General features: G+C 47.8%; 1 protein-coding gene and 1 pseudogene across 2 annotated transcripts in view; both read right to left on the bottom strand.

Moving 5' to 3' along the window:
• Window positions 1–13,967, bottom strand: part of TMEM132C (transmembrane protein 132C) — a 72,791-nt gene that overhangs the window by 16,342 nt on the left and 42,482 nt on the right. The window lies entirely within an intron of this gene.
• Window positions 2,035–5,777, bottom strand: LOC113630066 (non-specific lipid-transfer protein pseudogene; annotated as a pseudogene). Its single transcript, XR_003436811.1, has 2 exons — window positions 5,764–5,777; window positions 2,035–2,723 (listed from the first exon to the last, which is right to left on the bottom strand). The product of XR_003436811.1 is annotated as a non-specific lipid-transfer protein pseudogene (transcript).

Below are 13,967 nucleotides of genomic sequence, written 5' to 3'. Positions count from 1 at the left end.
TAGAGGTCGGGGTAGTGCATTGAATAGCATTCTCCAAAATCCATGCTCATCTAGGACCTTCGAGTAGGACCTGATTTGGAAATAGGGTCTCTGCAGATGTAATTAGCTAAAATGAGGTGATACCAGCCTAGGGCGGGCCCTTAAAGGGCTGGTGTCTGTGCCCAGCTTGGGCACTGTCCCTGCTCGAGAGGCCTGCCCACCTTGGCAGAAAATGCAGCCAATGTCAACTCACAACCGTGCTGCAAGGCGCCCAGAGGAATAAAACAGACCCACCTCAGTTTCCCCACCCTCCAGTGCCTGGGGGTGCCTCCCCCCGCCTCCAGCCTCGTGGGAACCCTGAGGATGACTGGGATGTAATCTACAAAGGTTAGCCTCCCAGAGCAGGGTGGGAGAAGGGCAGAGGGGTCTGGAGGGGCAAACAGCATATCCAACACAGAGACCTCTTCTCTAACATTTCCCATCTTCTTTTGTTTTGGGGGGGGGCACACCGCGAGGCGTGTGGGATCTCAGTTCCCCGACCAAGGATCAAACCAGCGCCCCCTGCATTGGAAGCTTGGAGTCTTAACCACTGGACCGCCAGGGAAGTCCCCCATTTCCCAGCTTCTTAATCTGGGACTCATGTTTAAAAATTTTTGTGAATTGTGGCCCCCTTTTAAACTCAGGAAAAACCCTTGAATGAGTCCAAGCTCCTCCCTGATGCGGCCCTTGACGTCTCTCCTAGGTGTGTCTCCCACTCATCCTCGCCTTGACTCACTCTGCCCCTGGCTGGTCCTTGAACACACCAGACACGCTCCTGCCGCAGGGCCTTTGCACTTGCTTACTCTCTATCTGAAGCATCCTCCCTAGGCGTCTGCATGATTTGCTCCTCAGCTCCTTTAGGGCTTTTTTTTTTTAGTTGAAGTATAGTTGATTTCCAATGTTGTGGTAGTTTCAGGGGTATGGCAAAGTGATTCAGTTACATACATACACTCTTTTACAGATTCTTTTCCCTTATAGGTTATTACAAAATATTGAGTATAGTAGGTCCTTGTTGGTTATCTATTTTACATATAGTAGTGAATATCTGTTCATCCCAAACTCCTAATTTATCTCTCTCCCCCCTGCCCTTCCCCTTTGGCAACCATAAGTTTGTTTTCTATGTCTGTGGGTTTATTTCTGTTTTGTATATAAGTTCCTTTGTTGTTAGTGTATAGAAATGCAACAGATTTCTGTGCATTAATTTTGTATCCTGCAACCTCACTGAATTCACTGATGAGCTCCAGTAGTTTTCCGGTAGTGTCTTTAGAGTTTTCTATGAACAGTATCATGCCATCTGCAAACAGTGACAGTTTTACTTCTTTTCTAATTCGGATTCTTTTTTTTTTTTTTTGAGGAAGAGCTATTTTAATTTTCTATTAAACATTCTTCCAAAAACATGATTTTACTCCATATCTTACCGAGTTATTAGAAATAACATTAGCATTAGAAAAACTAGGAAGGTAAAAGTAGGGAAAACACATCATATGCCAAAGTCTGATATGAAATTTACCTTTAAAAAAAAAGGAATAAAAAGTAATATTCCTTTAAGTTGAATTAAAGAAAAAAACTAGGAAGGTAAATTAAATGTGGCTAGTTAAACTAAACATATGAAAAAGGAAAATTATAACAAAGGAAGGAGAGCTTTACAAATTTAATTAATACAAGATTATAATGTGAAAACTGTGCATCTCAAAGCAAACTTTGTTCAATTATTTTTAACAACAGTGTTTTATGATTCTAATACATTGATATTTTTTCAAGAAGGAAACTCACTTAAAAAACATGTTTGTTTTAATAAATAGGCCTGGGCTTCCCTGGTGGCGCAGTGGTTGAGAGTCCGCCTGCCGATGCAGGGGACACGGGTTCGTGCCCCGGTCCGGGAAGATCCCACATGCCGCGGAGCGGCTGGGCCCGTGAGCCATGGCCGCTGAGCCTGCGCGTCCGGAGCCTGTGCTCCGCAACGGGAGAGGCCACAGCAGTGAGAGGCCCGCATACCGCAAAAAAAAAAAAAAAAAAAAAATCTCATGCTATTTGCCAATGTGTAGCTTCAACCTAAGTTCTGACAATGAAATATATGGATAGATATCTATATGTCTCATCTTGATTTTCAAAGGTAGGCAACGGGAGTTCTTCACAGCTTAGCTTCGCCTGGATGAAGCTGACGATTTTGTAACTTCGTAGCTAGACCCATGTTGCCAGTGATTTTCAATTTGCCTTTAAAGAAGGACGACTGAGGATTCATTTTACAGGTCATCAAAGCCAGTAAGTCCGAGTCAGCCACTGTAATTGTGCAGTCGGCCTTCTTATCTGAGTTAGGGAGCACCGGTCCTTTGCCATTCTTCACGTCCACCACCCAGGTGGCTTCTTTACCTCCAGGGCCATCCTTCACCTTGAAGGCAAAAATATCACCGATTTTCTTCACAAACTGCTCTCCTTCCTCTTCAAGCTTCTTCTCAATCTCCTTAAAGACTAGATTTGCCTTCAATCCATCAACTGCAGAGCCGGTTGGAGCGGCCTCAATTTGATGAGTTCTAAAAGAACTGGCAGCTTCAGGAAAATCTGTCTTGTACAGCGTGACAACTACAGCTCCCCCGGTGCGTAAATTCTGCTGCAGAGCTGGATTCCTTTTATTTCTTTTTCTTCTCTGATTGCTGTGCCTAGGACTTCCAAAACTATGTTGAATGAAAGTGGCGAGAGTGGGGCTTCCCTGGTGGCGCAGTGGTTGAGTCTGCCTGCCGATGCAGGGGACACGGGTTTGTGCCCTGGTCCTGGAGGATCCCACATGCCGGGGAGCGGCTGGGCCCGTGAGCCATGGCCGCTGAGCCTGCGCTTCCGGAGCCTGTGCTCCGCAATGGGAGAGGCCACAGCAGTGAGAGGCCCGCGTACCGCAAAAATAAAAAAAAAAGTGGCGAGAGTGGACATCCCTGTCTTGTTCCCTTTAGGTCTTTAATCTAATGATTCTCCACTGGGACCACTGCGTCCTCCAGGGGACACTGGGCAATCTTCGGAGATCTTTTTGGTTGTCACAACTAGGGAAGGAGGTTGTCGCAATTTGAAGATGGGCAACTGGCATCTAAGGGCAGAGGCAAAGGTTGCTTGCTCAACACCGCACACTATCCTACAGGACAGCCCCACACATAGTCAGTCGCCAGTGCCGCGGCTGGGAAAGCCTGTCTGTAAATTCTCAGAGACCCTTGCTCAGACATTTTAATGTAAAACTGCAACTCTTCCAAGACACCTGGCCCTCTGCTTTGCTTTATTTTTCTCTATCACTTTTTGCCATCTCATACACGATACATTTTACCTGTTTAGTTTCGTTTTTATTTGTCTTCCCCCACCAGAGCATAAAGTCCTAGGATGACGGGGACTTTTGTCTGTTTTGTTCACTTTTGTAACCCCTAGTGCCTGAAATGGCCCCTGGCACATAACAGGTGCTCATGAAATATATGTTGAAAAATGAATGAATGAATGCATCAGAGCTTGTGGGTCACATTTGCCCTGCATGGTGTTTTTAAAATAGCAAATTAGTTACCAGCATTGGAAAACCATTGCATTCAATTTTGTTAGCAGCCTGAACCCTGAAAGCATTTGAGTTTTCTACCGTGATGTCTTTGCTGGTCTCATAGACCAGACTGGGGAGTCTGCGGGGCGCTGCTGGGAGGGACAGTGGGCTGCAGCTGTCCTCGGAGGTATTGAAAGCCAGCCTCAAAGGTGCCCATACCCCGCAGCAGGCTCCCTCCCCTTCCGTCCGCTTTCTCCCATCTTTCCCCATCTCTCCACCCGTGATAGCTAACTGCCGAAATGTATTTACTTATTTTGCTACTATTCTCTTAATTTTAACTTTTGCACAATGTCCCCACTGGCAGTATGCCAAGTGTGACCCCTCCGCCCACCAAGAGCCCAGCTGAGCACTCCTCGCTGGGCAGGCTGCAGACCACGCCCCGGGAGACTGTCTGGCAGACTATTTCTTCACGCAAACTACTGGCGAACAACAGGAGGTTCTCTCAATGGAGAATTAAATGGCCAGAAACCATTTCAACATCCCCAGAGCAGAGTGTTGCCAAGGCAACCAGGGCATGTGCCCTTGGCGGGGAAAAGGCGCTCAGGTACCTGGCTCCCCACTTCCTCCCTCAGGGGACACTCAGGGCTGCTCCTCCCACATTGCACCTGACACTCACCCACCCACCGCTCACACGTGGGAACATACACGAGGAGATGGACTCTCAGTGGTGACTGCACGTTTTATAACAGCAACCAATGTTCTCTGAGGGCTTGCAGTAAAGCAGGAACCATTCTAAGAGGTCACGTGAATGGTTACCTAAGAGGTAAACATTCTAAGAGGTAACATGAATCATTCACTGAATCCTCACCGTGAACATACGACAGGGCTACATTTTAAAAATCACATCCGTATTTCAAATGAGGAAACAAAAGACAGAGAGGTGATGTAACTGGCCTGAGGTCACACAGCTGGTGGTCAGTGAGTCAGAACTTAAACACCATCGACCCCAGAGCTCTGCTCTTAACCACGGTGCCCACTGGTTCGGTGCTCATTGAGTTGTTGGCTTTGATTCTTATCCCTTTTCTTCTATGGTGGGAGAATGACTCTATTTCCTATTGATGGCAAACTGGGCCACGTGACTAGCTGTGGCCAAGAGAATGCAGAGAAAGGTGACGACCAACCTCTCTCCAAGCTCAGACTCGAGAGCTGTTGTGTATTTCTGCCAGCCCTTGTGAACTCTGCCACCAGAGGAACTTAAAGTAGTGGAGACCTCTCAGCCCAGCCCTGGAATGAGGCACCTGGACAGATCACAGCCCGACCTGCAGGGACGGGGGGGTCCACCCCAGCCAGGCCCACAGACCACCAGACGACCCGCAAACGCATAAGCAAGAGGACATGATCATTGCCTTCAACAACTGAATGTTGGGGTCACTTGTTACACAGCAGAGCTGACCGAGTTATTCTGCTACGAGCTGGGGTGAAGAGGACGCTGCCTGTACCTTTCAGGAGGTCTTATATTCCCTCTCCTGTCCTCCCCACTCCATTCCCCCTTTATCCTACCTCCTTTCTCTCCTCCTTAGGCAGTGGGGAGGACATGGCAGGGCTGGGAGGAAAGCAGGACTGGGAGAGCCCTGCTCCCAGGTTCAGGAAGGGCCCACGGTTTCGGGAATTCTCCGAGTCAGAGCGTCTCATCCAGGGGCGGTGACTTCCGCCTGGCCCCAGCTTTGGGCTGGGAGAACGCTTTCCTTTCTCTGTGTCCTGTTCTCCCAAAGAACTTCTGGCTTATGTAGCATCTCACCCACAATTTGCACTCCCCCCTCAGCTGCCAGAGAGCAAGTTTTACGTTTGCAGGAGATCTGCTGCCATTTCACTACTAAAGTGTCTGACAGCTACTTTTCGGACATCTCTGGAAAAGAAGAAAAGGAAAAAGGTAGGGAAAGCAGGGCTAAGCAGTATTTCTGAGATGATGATGTCTCTCCTTTCCTCCTCCTTGCTTCCTGCCTCTCACTTACAGATGGCCAAACAGAAATCTGTTCTGTGATAAATCACACTTTATCCAGCTGACAATGCAAATGCAAATGCCAGGACTTGGAGATGCCGAGTGGTTCTCAGCTCAGGGCTCTGGTCCACCCGGGAGCTGGTGACGCTCCCGGTCAGATGCGGGAGTCTGGCCCATGAGGGTCAACTGGACAGCAGGACCCTCGCCAGGGTGGTCAGGCCCAGAGGAAAGCGGATTTCCTCACTGGAGGGTCCCCATGTGTGGCCAGGCTTGCATTTGAGTCGTGGCTGACCCCTCACTATACCTCATCTAGCAAACGAGGATTCCTTCTTTCTATAAATACTTCCTGCATCGCTATTATGCACCAGGCGTTTTTCTAGGCACCGGAGATGCAGAAGGGAGTGATAAGGAGACTTCGTTAAGGAAGTTCCATTTTGGGGAGTGTGGGGATAGATGCTAACAGGTCAACAATAAGGTAAATGTGGGCAATAAATGCCATGAGAAAAATAAAATAAGGGAACAAGCAGGGGAAGTGATGTCTAGACAGATCCTACTATCAGGAAGGTGGCGGCCCTGAGATATTTGGGAGGAAGAAATTTCCAGGAAGATGTTCTTATCTTCCTTATCTAGTATTTATTAAGCACCTGCTGTATGCCAGACTCCGTGCTAAGAGGACATAGGTACTGACTCCTTTTGTCTTCACTAAACCATTTTACGGGGGCGGGGGGCGGGGAACTGAGGCCCAGAGAGGTTGGCTAACTTGTCCAAGCTCACACAGCCAGTTGGATTGGACTTGGATCTGAAAGCAGTTCTCTAGCTCCAGAAACGTTCCCTTTTAAAAAAACTTTACCAATTTAATTGGTGGAAAGTTATTTCAGTTCTTTCATTTTGGAATTAAAAAGAAAGTTCTTGAGGTCTGTGATCAAGCCTTCTTTCTCTCTGTGACTTCTTGCAATTCCCAGATACTAATAGACAAGAATTTTATTAAACTGTCTTTCTCTCCTTCTCTTTTTAAAAGTTTGTCTCATATAATTATGCCCAATAACTTGTAGGAGATCAGGGCCTCATCTGCGTCACCTCAGCACATCCTGCTAAAAGGAAAATTAGATGCAACATAGTTTTTTGGAAGAAAAAGAATCTTTCTTTGATATTTTAAAAACACCTTTACTGAGATATCTTTGACATATCAAAGTGTATCTATTTAAGATGCACGACTTGATGTTTTGATACATGTATCTACTGTGGAAAGATCAACACAATCCAGCTAAACAACTTTTCCATCTCCTGACACAGTTACCATTGTCTGTGTGTAGGTGTTGAGAAGATTTAAATTAGAATCTATTCCCTTCGCAAATTTCAAGCGTCCGGTACAGTAAGCCCTGATCCTTTACTGCTCTCTTATACTATGCAAAGACCCTAACGTAGGCATATTTTGACCTGCTGTAGAAGCAGAAGGAAGGTTGGCAGATACAAGGTCAGAGAAGTCGGCTGGGGTGTGTCGGGCAGGGAGCGAAAAGCACCCCAGATTTGCTCTTACAGGAGAATTACATTGGAAAACCCGCAAATACAGGAGTTAGCCCAGTGCCCGGCGCACACCAGGCAGAGAGGGAATCTCTGGAGGGCTGGGCAAGTGGAACATATTAGCCCCTAGAAGTGTGTAGACAAGGGGCTTTGATTTTTTTCTGTCTTGAAGAGGAGAATGGGGTAGAAGCTTCCAGAATGACAGCCTTAAACAGCTCTGCCCCTCCTGTGTGTGCACAGCTCTCTCCAGTAGCTTGTGCCCTGGACCACCCGCTGCACCATCAGCCTGGCTTTCTCCCTAAAGATGTCACTTGAGATCCTAACGTCCTGGGACCCAGGACACAAGGCCTGGAGCTGTCCTGCTGAGGGGACTAGGTGCCTCCCAGCTTCTCTTTGAAACTCCAGCCTCGTAAGAGCGTCCCCACAAGACGGAAGCCTTATTTCAAAAGCAGCAGCCCCCCAGCTGAACACTGGAGTGAGGAGGAAAAGGCTTAATTATAGAGGAAACCAGGCAGCAAGGATGGGAATGATCCAGCTACGCGGGTCAATACGGGAGTTTGGGGAGGGATATCGCTGGAGCCCCAGGATGAGAACTGCTGGCCATGACCACACCTGTCTTCCCTCAGAGCTCAGGGGATCTGATGCAGCTGGAAGGCTAATGAGTTTGGGTTTTGGAGTAAGTCTGTTACATCGTTACATGTCAGGTATTTTCTCCTCTTCATTTTCCTTTTCTGATTTGGAATCAGTCACACACTAAGGTGTCAATTTGTCAATTTCCTTGTCAATTATCCTAGTGCTTTTTGCTGAGTAATTTGTCATTTTATTTTATTATTTTTTATTGGATTATAGTTGCTTTACAGTGTGGTGTTAGTTTCCACGCAGCGAAGTGACTCAGCCACACGCATACACACATCCCCTCCCTCTTGGACCGCCCCTGGCCAATCACAGGACCCCTTTCCTCCAGGGGGAGCTCAGGGCAGAGTCTGGCTGGGAGATCTCAGGCTCTTCCACTTCTTCTCATCCTTTGCCTCCATCAGAGTAAGTCACTGCTTTGGCTAATGTCACCAAGGGAAACCTGCTCCTGGCTGGGGCAGGAGTAGGGCTCTTCTCTAACCTGGGCCAAGTTAAGAAATGGAAGAAAGGCCCTGGGACAGGGGGACAGGGACAGGGTGGGTAGTAAAGAGCAAGACCCTGGGGTGGGAAGGGAGAAGCCTCCACTCCAGGCACCCAGTCCTTTTCCCTGTGGCCCCAGCCCTAGTTGCATTTGGGGATCCTCTCCTCCCTCACGTTAGTCCGGAGTTTTGGATGAATCTCGGCCTCCAGTCTCCAAAGCAGGGTCATGTGATGACGATCTAAGCCAATCAGAGCTTCACATTTCTCCGGTCACAGTGGTTGGCTCAGGGGTGAGCACGTGACTTAAGCTGGTACAACTGGAGGGAATCTCAGGAATTTTTCAGGTGAGACTAGACAAAGGATACTTGCTCTTTTCTGCTGGAATGCTCCACGTAAAGAGATGGTTTTGTAGCCGCCTGTAGCCACCTTGGGACAGTACGACTCGTCTGAGATGTCAGTGAGCACAGAGGATACTGAACCAAGAGAAAGAGAGCCAGACATAAACTACTGATTGATAACTCCATGTGAGCTCCTGGATGCAGCCATTCCTGAAGCCAGAACTGCTTACTGTACAGAAACAGAAGCCAAAAACAACCCTCCCTTTTTTGCTTAATTCAGTTTGAGGCACGTTGTCTGTTAACCAAAATCATGCTCTCAGATAGAAGAGGCAAGAGCTCTGCTGCACCAGCCCAGACCCACCTGTATGCATCCCTCCCCATCAGTGTCTCAGCAAGGAGGACGAGCGGAGACAGGTAAGAAGGCACAGCTGTCACTAGGCTGACACTGCATGGTGACGTTTAATCCTCTGAGAGCTCGTGGAAAGGAGAGTGAGAGTAAACGGGGAATAATAAACTGAATTCCAGCTCAGATACAGTGGATAGTTGTTATTTCTGCTCCCCAACACCCACTCATCTTATCTCCGGTTACAGTGTTTAGGTGTTTTGAGGGGAATCTCCCTAGATTCTCATGCTCAGTCCCTGTGCTTCAATGGTCTTGACTTCAGCTACACAGTGGGGTGTACTCATAACATCACACTGCCCCTGGCCATGGGGATTGGTCCAGGAACAGTCACATGACACTGTCTAGCCCAGTAACAGGAAGTCCAAGGATTTCTGATGGAGTGAAAGTACCATCTCAGTTCTGGGAAGCTGTGGACGTAAGGCCTCTGGGGACCACATATGAAGAGTCAAAGGCAGAGCTCAGAGGGGCAGAGAAATTGATTTCTGAATCCACCTGTGCCCTAGACATTTAAATAATAAGACAGTTTCTCCCCTCACTTATTAAGCCAATTTGAGAGTCTTAATCATTCAACAACCACATCATCCTTGATAAAGATATGATGAACCATCGGGAGGTTGGCATATGATATCGCCTGAGACCAAATCCTTGTTCTCAGATGGATTTCAGGTGAGAGGTCAAAGCAGGGCAGAAATGTTAATATCTGGCAGGAGAAAAAGCTAACACAGGAAGAGAACTGTTTTCCAGATCGAAATCTGTCCCAAGGCCAACCAGATACGCGATTCCAGGCTGGACTTTGCTACCCTGTGCTACATGGAGCTGGCCAGAAACTTTTCTTCAATGCAAGAGCCACCCACGCCCAGCTGCAGGATCCCCGGGGCTTCAAAACCTCTGTTCTCAGTTAAACAAATCCAGATGGACTTCCCTTGGCTCAAGTAAAGTCTGACTCGTAAGTAAACGGTCTTATCTTTTGCAAAAGTCTTTTATTAGAGCACAGTATTCTTGGGAGCTTAAGACAGAGGGTCGGAACAACCTGCTCTTTCTTGGCCAGTCCCAAGCATTAATGCGTGGCTTAGTTCCTACCAGTTGCAGGCTCTGGGTCTTTGCTTCCCAAAGAACGTCTGTGATGATGGAAATGTCCTACACCTGTGCATCCAATGCCCTACCGGTGCGCTGTCCAACATGGTAGCCATGAGCCACCTGTGTGGCCAGTCTCACCCTCTCTCTGAGGGTGACAACCACAAGTGTCTCCAAACATTGCCAAATGTCCCCTGGCAGACATACGATCACCCCAGGGAGAGAACACTGGCTCTAGGTCTACCTGGATAGTAAGAAGAGCTAACCGAATGCATCGACCTACCTGCTTTACTTTTATAACTACGTTAAAACTCGCAACAATCTTACGAGGTTGGTATGAGTATTACCCATTTTGCAGATGAATAAACTGAGGCTTGAAGAACTTGTCTGTGGCAGAGTGCAAGCTCTTAGACACGCTATTTCAACTGCTGGCACTACAAGGAACTTTCATGGAAGGAACTTCCTTGCTTTACACGGGAGACCCCCAGCCCAGAACTGGGGCACAACTGGGCAGTGTCACTCAGCCTAGCCTGATGCCCGGGACTCCTTTGCTGTCCTTGACTTTCTTTCATTCTTAGAACCAAATGGCTCTTGAGGATAAAGACCTTTTGGCTTTTCTTCCAGAGCCTGTCTGATATGAGAAGCAAAAACGAGCAGCCCTCTTCCCTCCTTGGGAAAGAATTTGCCCATTTTCCTACTGGGCGAGGGAGTGCTACTTACAGCGGGAATCAATCTCAGGGACTCTTTAAAAACTTCAAGCTCGTATGAAAGAACCTGGCTCTCTCAAGGACTCAGAGCTGTGGAATCAATAGTAAATTCAGTAGGGAGGAAGCTTTGTGTTGAGGGGAGCCATTGCACGGGGAAGAATGTCTGTTGCTTAGGTGAGGTTGCTTTCCACGCACCAGAACTCCTTTGGTCAGCAGGGGAAGCAGGGCCCCGTGGTTGCCCATATACATTATTTTTAGCTCTGCACCGGAATCCATTAGCTGGAACTGTGCCCTGGAGGTCAGACAGGCTGCACTGGAAATTCAATAAACGAGCTTTCTTTAATGGTATTTTAAATCTCAGCATCTCCACCCTGTTGGGGGAGAGCCTAGCCTCTATGGCCTCAGAAGCTTTGGGGAAAGCACAGGCAGGGCTGCAGCCCAGGGTAGGAGCCACCCGGGAAGTACAGGGCAGGGTACCCTAGTGTCAACCTGGTTAGGATGGGGGGCTGGAGAGAGCACTGGGAAAATCAGGGATACACAGTCATAGCAGGCATCGATAGTCGTTATTTTCCCTGCCACCAACGGGCCCAAACGCCTCCTCCTTGGAGACCTATCCAGTCACCCTTTATGCCCAGGCCACGCCCTAGCACAGCACCTGTCGCATTTCCTTTGCGGTCCTTGTCACCACCTGTGATACGCTTATCTGTTATTGTCTGTTCCCTCCATGCCAGGCTCCATGAGGGCAGGGGACATGTCCTATTTGTTGCCACGTCCCCAATACTGGCATGGTACCTAGAGAAAGGCCAATACACCTCTGCTGAATGAGTACGTTGTCGAACCTAAGACACCATCACTTCGTGGACCACAAGTGAGAAAACCTCTGCCAACGAATCTGTGCCGTGCCGTCGGCTGCATGGCTCAGCTATGTTTCAAGCACGTTCAAGTGTGGATGAATGTGTAGAGTAAGGACTCTGTGACGGTGGTTACTTGGATGTTGCCTGTGCTTTTGTCCCTGTTATGTGTCTTCCCTCCTTGTACTATTCCTGGGCTTCCGTTGGGCACATCACTGCCCTTCTCTGGGCCGTTGCTTTTTCATTCCTTGAACGTCAATCAACGCAGACGCTGATGTTCGCAGGTCTCTCCACTCACACGTCACTACTCCTATTGACCTAAACACCGAACACGCTGCAAACCACACCCCTCTTCACTTGCGGTTCCTTCACGCCCCACACTGACGTAGCTTCGTTTCCCAAATGCCCTCCAGTCGGGGATATTCATGAAGCATCGCAAGGGAAGAGGAGAGAAAAGGCAGGAATGTGTACCTCGTCTCTGCAGAACAAACCAGGACAGAAAAGCCCTCTGTGTGTATGTTTATATATAAACAGACTCACACACACGTCTTGATGTGTCTGTGTTTATGATCACATGAGCACGGAGAAAGGCACAGAAGGAGATCAGGTAGGTAATTAACACTGATTACCTGAGGGCTGGAAAGGTGTGCTGTAGCGTGTGTGTGTGTGTGTGTGTGTGTGTGTGTGTGTGTGTGTATCTATAGATCTGCCAATGTAATTAAAAATTTTTTTCCCTTTATTTTTAATTGAAGTATAGTTGATTTACAATGTTGTGTTAGTTTCAGGTGTACAGCAAAGTGATTCAATTAGACATGTATATACAAATCTCTTGTTTTTCAGATTAATTTCCATTATAGGTTACTACACGACATTGAGTATAGTTCCCTGTGCTATACAATAGGTACTTGTTTATCTATTCTATATATAGTCGTGTGGAACTGTTAATCCCAAACTCCTAATTTATCCCTCTCCTCTTCCCCTTTGGTAACTGTAAGTCTGTCTTCTATGTCTGTGAGTCTATTTCTGTTCTGTTTCATAAGTTCATTTGATCTGCCAATTTTAAAAGTTCATGATTAAAAAAAAATAGTTTGTATGATAGGATCCCATTCTCATAAAATTACATCTCTCTACATGGTTATCCATAAAGTGTCAAAAGAGATTATGTACAAAATGATCGCCTAACTTCTTTAGTAAGAGACCACGTACTGTACGATTCCATCTATATGAAATGCCCCAAAAAAGGCAAACCCATAAAGACAGAAAGTAGATTCGTGTTTGCCCAGGGCTAGGGGTGGGAATGGAGGTGAACAGTAAATGGGGTGACAAAACTATTCCAAGACTGGGTCATGGTGATGGTTACCCAGCTCAGTAAGTTTCCTAAAATGTCGCTGAATCATACACTGGAGGGTAAGCTGCGTCCAGTTCTAATTTTTTTTTTTTTTTGCTGTACGTGGGCGTCTCACTGTTGTGGCCTCTCCCGTTGCGGAGCACAGCCTCCGGACGCGCAGGCTCAGCGGCCATGGCTCACGGGCCCAGCCGCTCCGCGGCATGTGGGATCTTCCCGGACCGGGGCACGAACCCGTGTCCCCTGCATCGGCAGGCGGACTCTCAACCACTGCGCCACCAGGGAAGCCCCAGTTCTAATTTTTAAATAACACTGTGCTTACCACACAAAATACACCTGTAGACGGCCAGTCTGTAACCCCTGGCTTACCTAATAGGGTCATCAAGGGGACTGCCTGACTCAGGGTTAAGTCCATTCCACGTGTTGGCTTCTAGGTTAAGTCCTTTACTTGATAAATGAGACTCATGAATCCTCACAAGGACCTTTTGAATTAGGTACGTGATCGTCCCCACGTTACTCAGGACTAGAGGGAATATATGAATCGCCCAAGACTGCATAGCTTGGAAATGGCAAAGCCAAGAAGAACTTGCTGGAAGAAACTGCCCATATGATCCTCTTGTGTTTCTCGACATCTTCCAAACACAGACTCGACTGTCTTTGTCTGAATGGTCTTTTCAAGGATGTTTATATGGTGAGAAGCCTCAGGAGAGAGAGACAGAGTCCCCTCTGGAGCAAAAGGCAGGCAGGCTGATGGCTCCATAGAGCAGAGATACTGTCTCTGTCCGGGAGAAGGCGAGGCAGGCTCTCTGCCTCTCTTAGCTCAGGCTGTGATAGCAAAGTACCACAGGCTGGGGGCCTAAACAGCAGACATTTATTTCTCATAGTTCTGGAGGTGGGGAAGTCCAGGATCAACGTGCAGCACGGTCGAGTCTTGCTAAAAGCCTTCTTCCTGGCTTTCAGACAGCCGCCTTCTTGCGGAGAGAGGGCAGGCTCTAGTCTTCTCTTTTTTTTTTTTTTTTTTTTTTTTTTTTTTTTTGGGTCTTTCCGTTTGTTCCTTTCCCCTTTGGGGCGACAAGCGCTGGACCCGCAGGCCCAG

This window comes from Aethalodelphis obliquidens, unplaced genomic scaffold (genome assembly GCF_003676395.1).
Source record: "Aethalodelphis obliquidens isolate GAN/ISIS:26980383/991018 unplaced genomic scaffold, ASM367639v1 scaffold28, whole genome shotgun sequence".
NCBI lineage: Eukaryota > Metazoa > Chordata > Mammalia > Artiodactyla > Delphinidae > Aethalodelphis > Aethalodelphis obliquidens.
The sequence above is the reverse complement of the archived record's forward strand: the minus strand, read 5'-3'. Positions and strand labels throughout refer to the sequence as shown.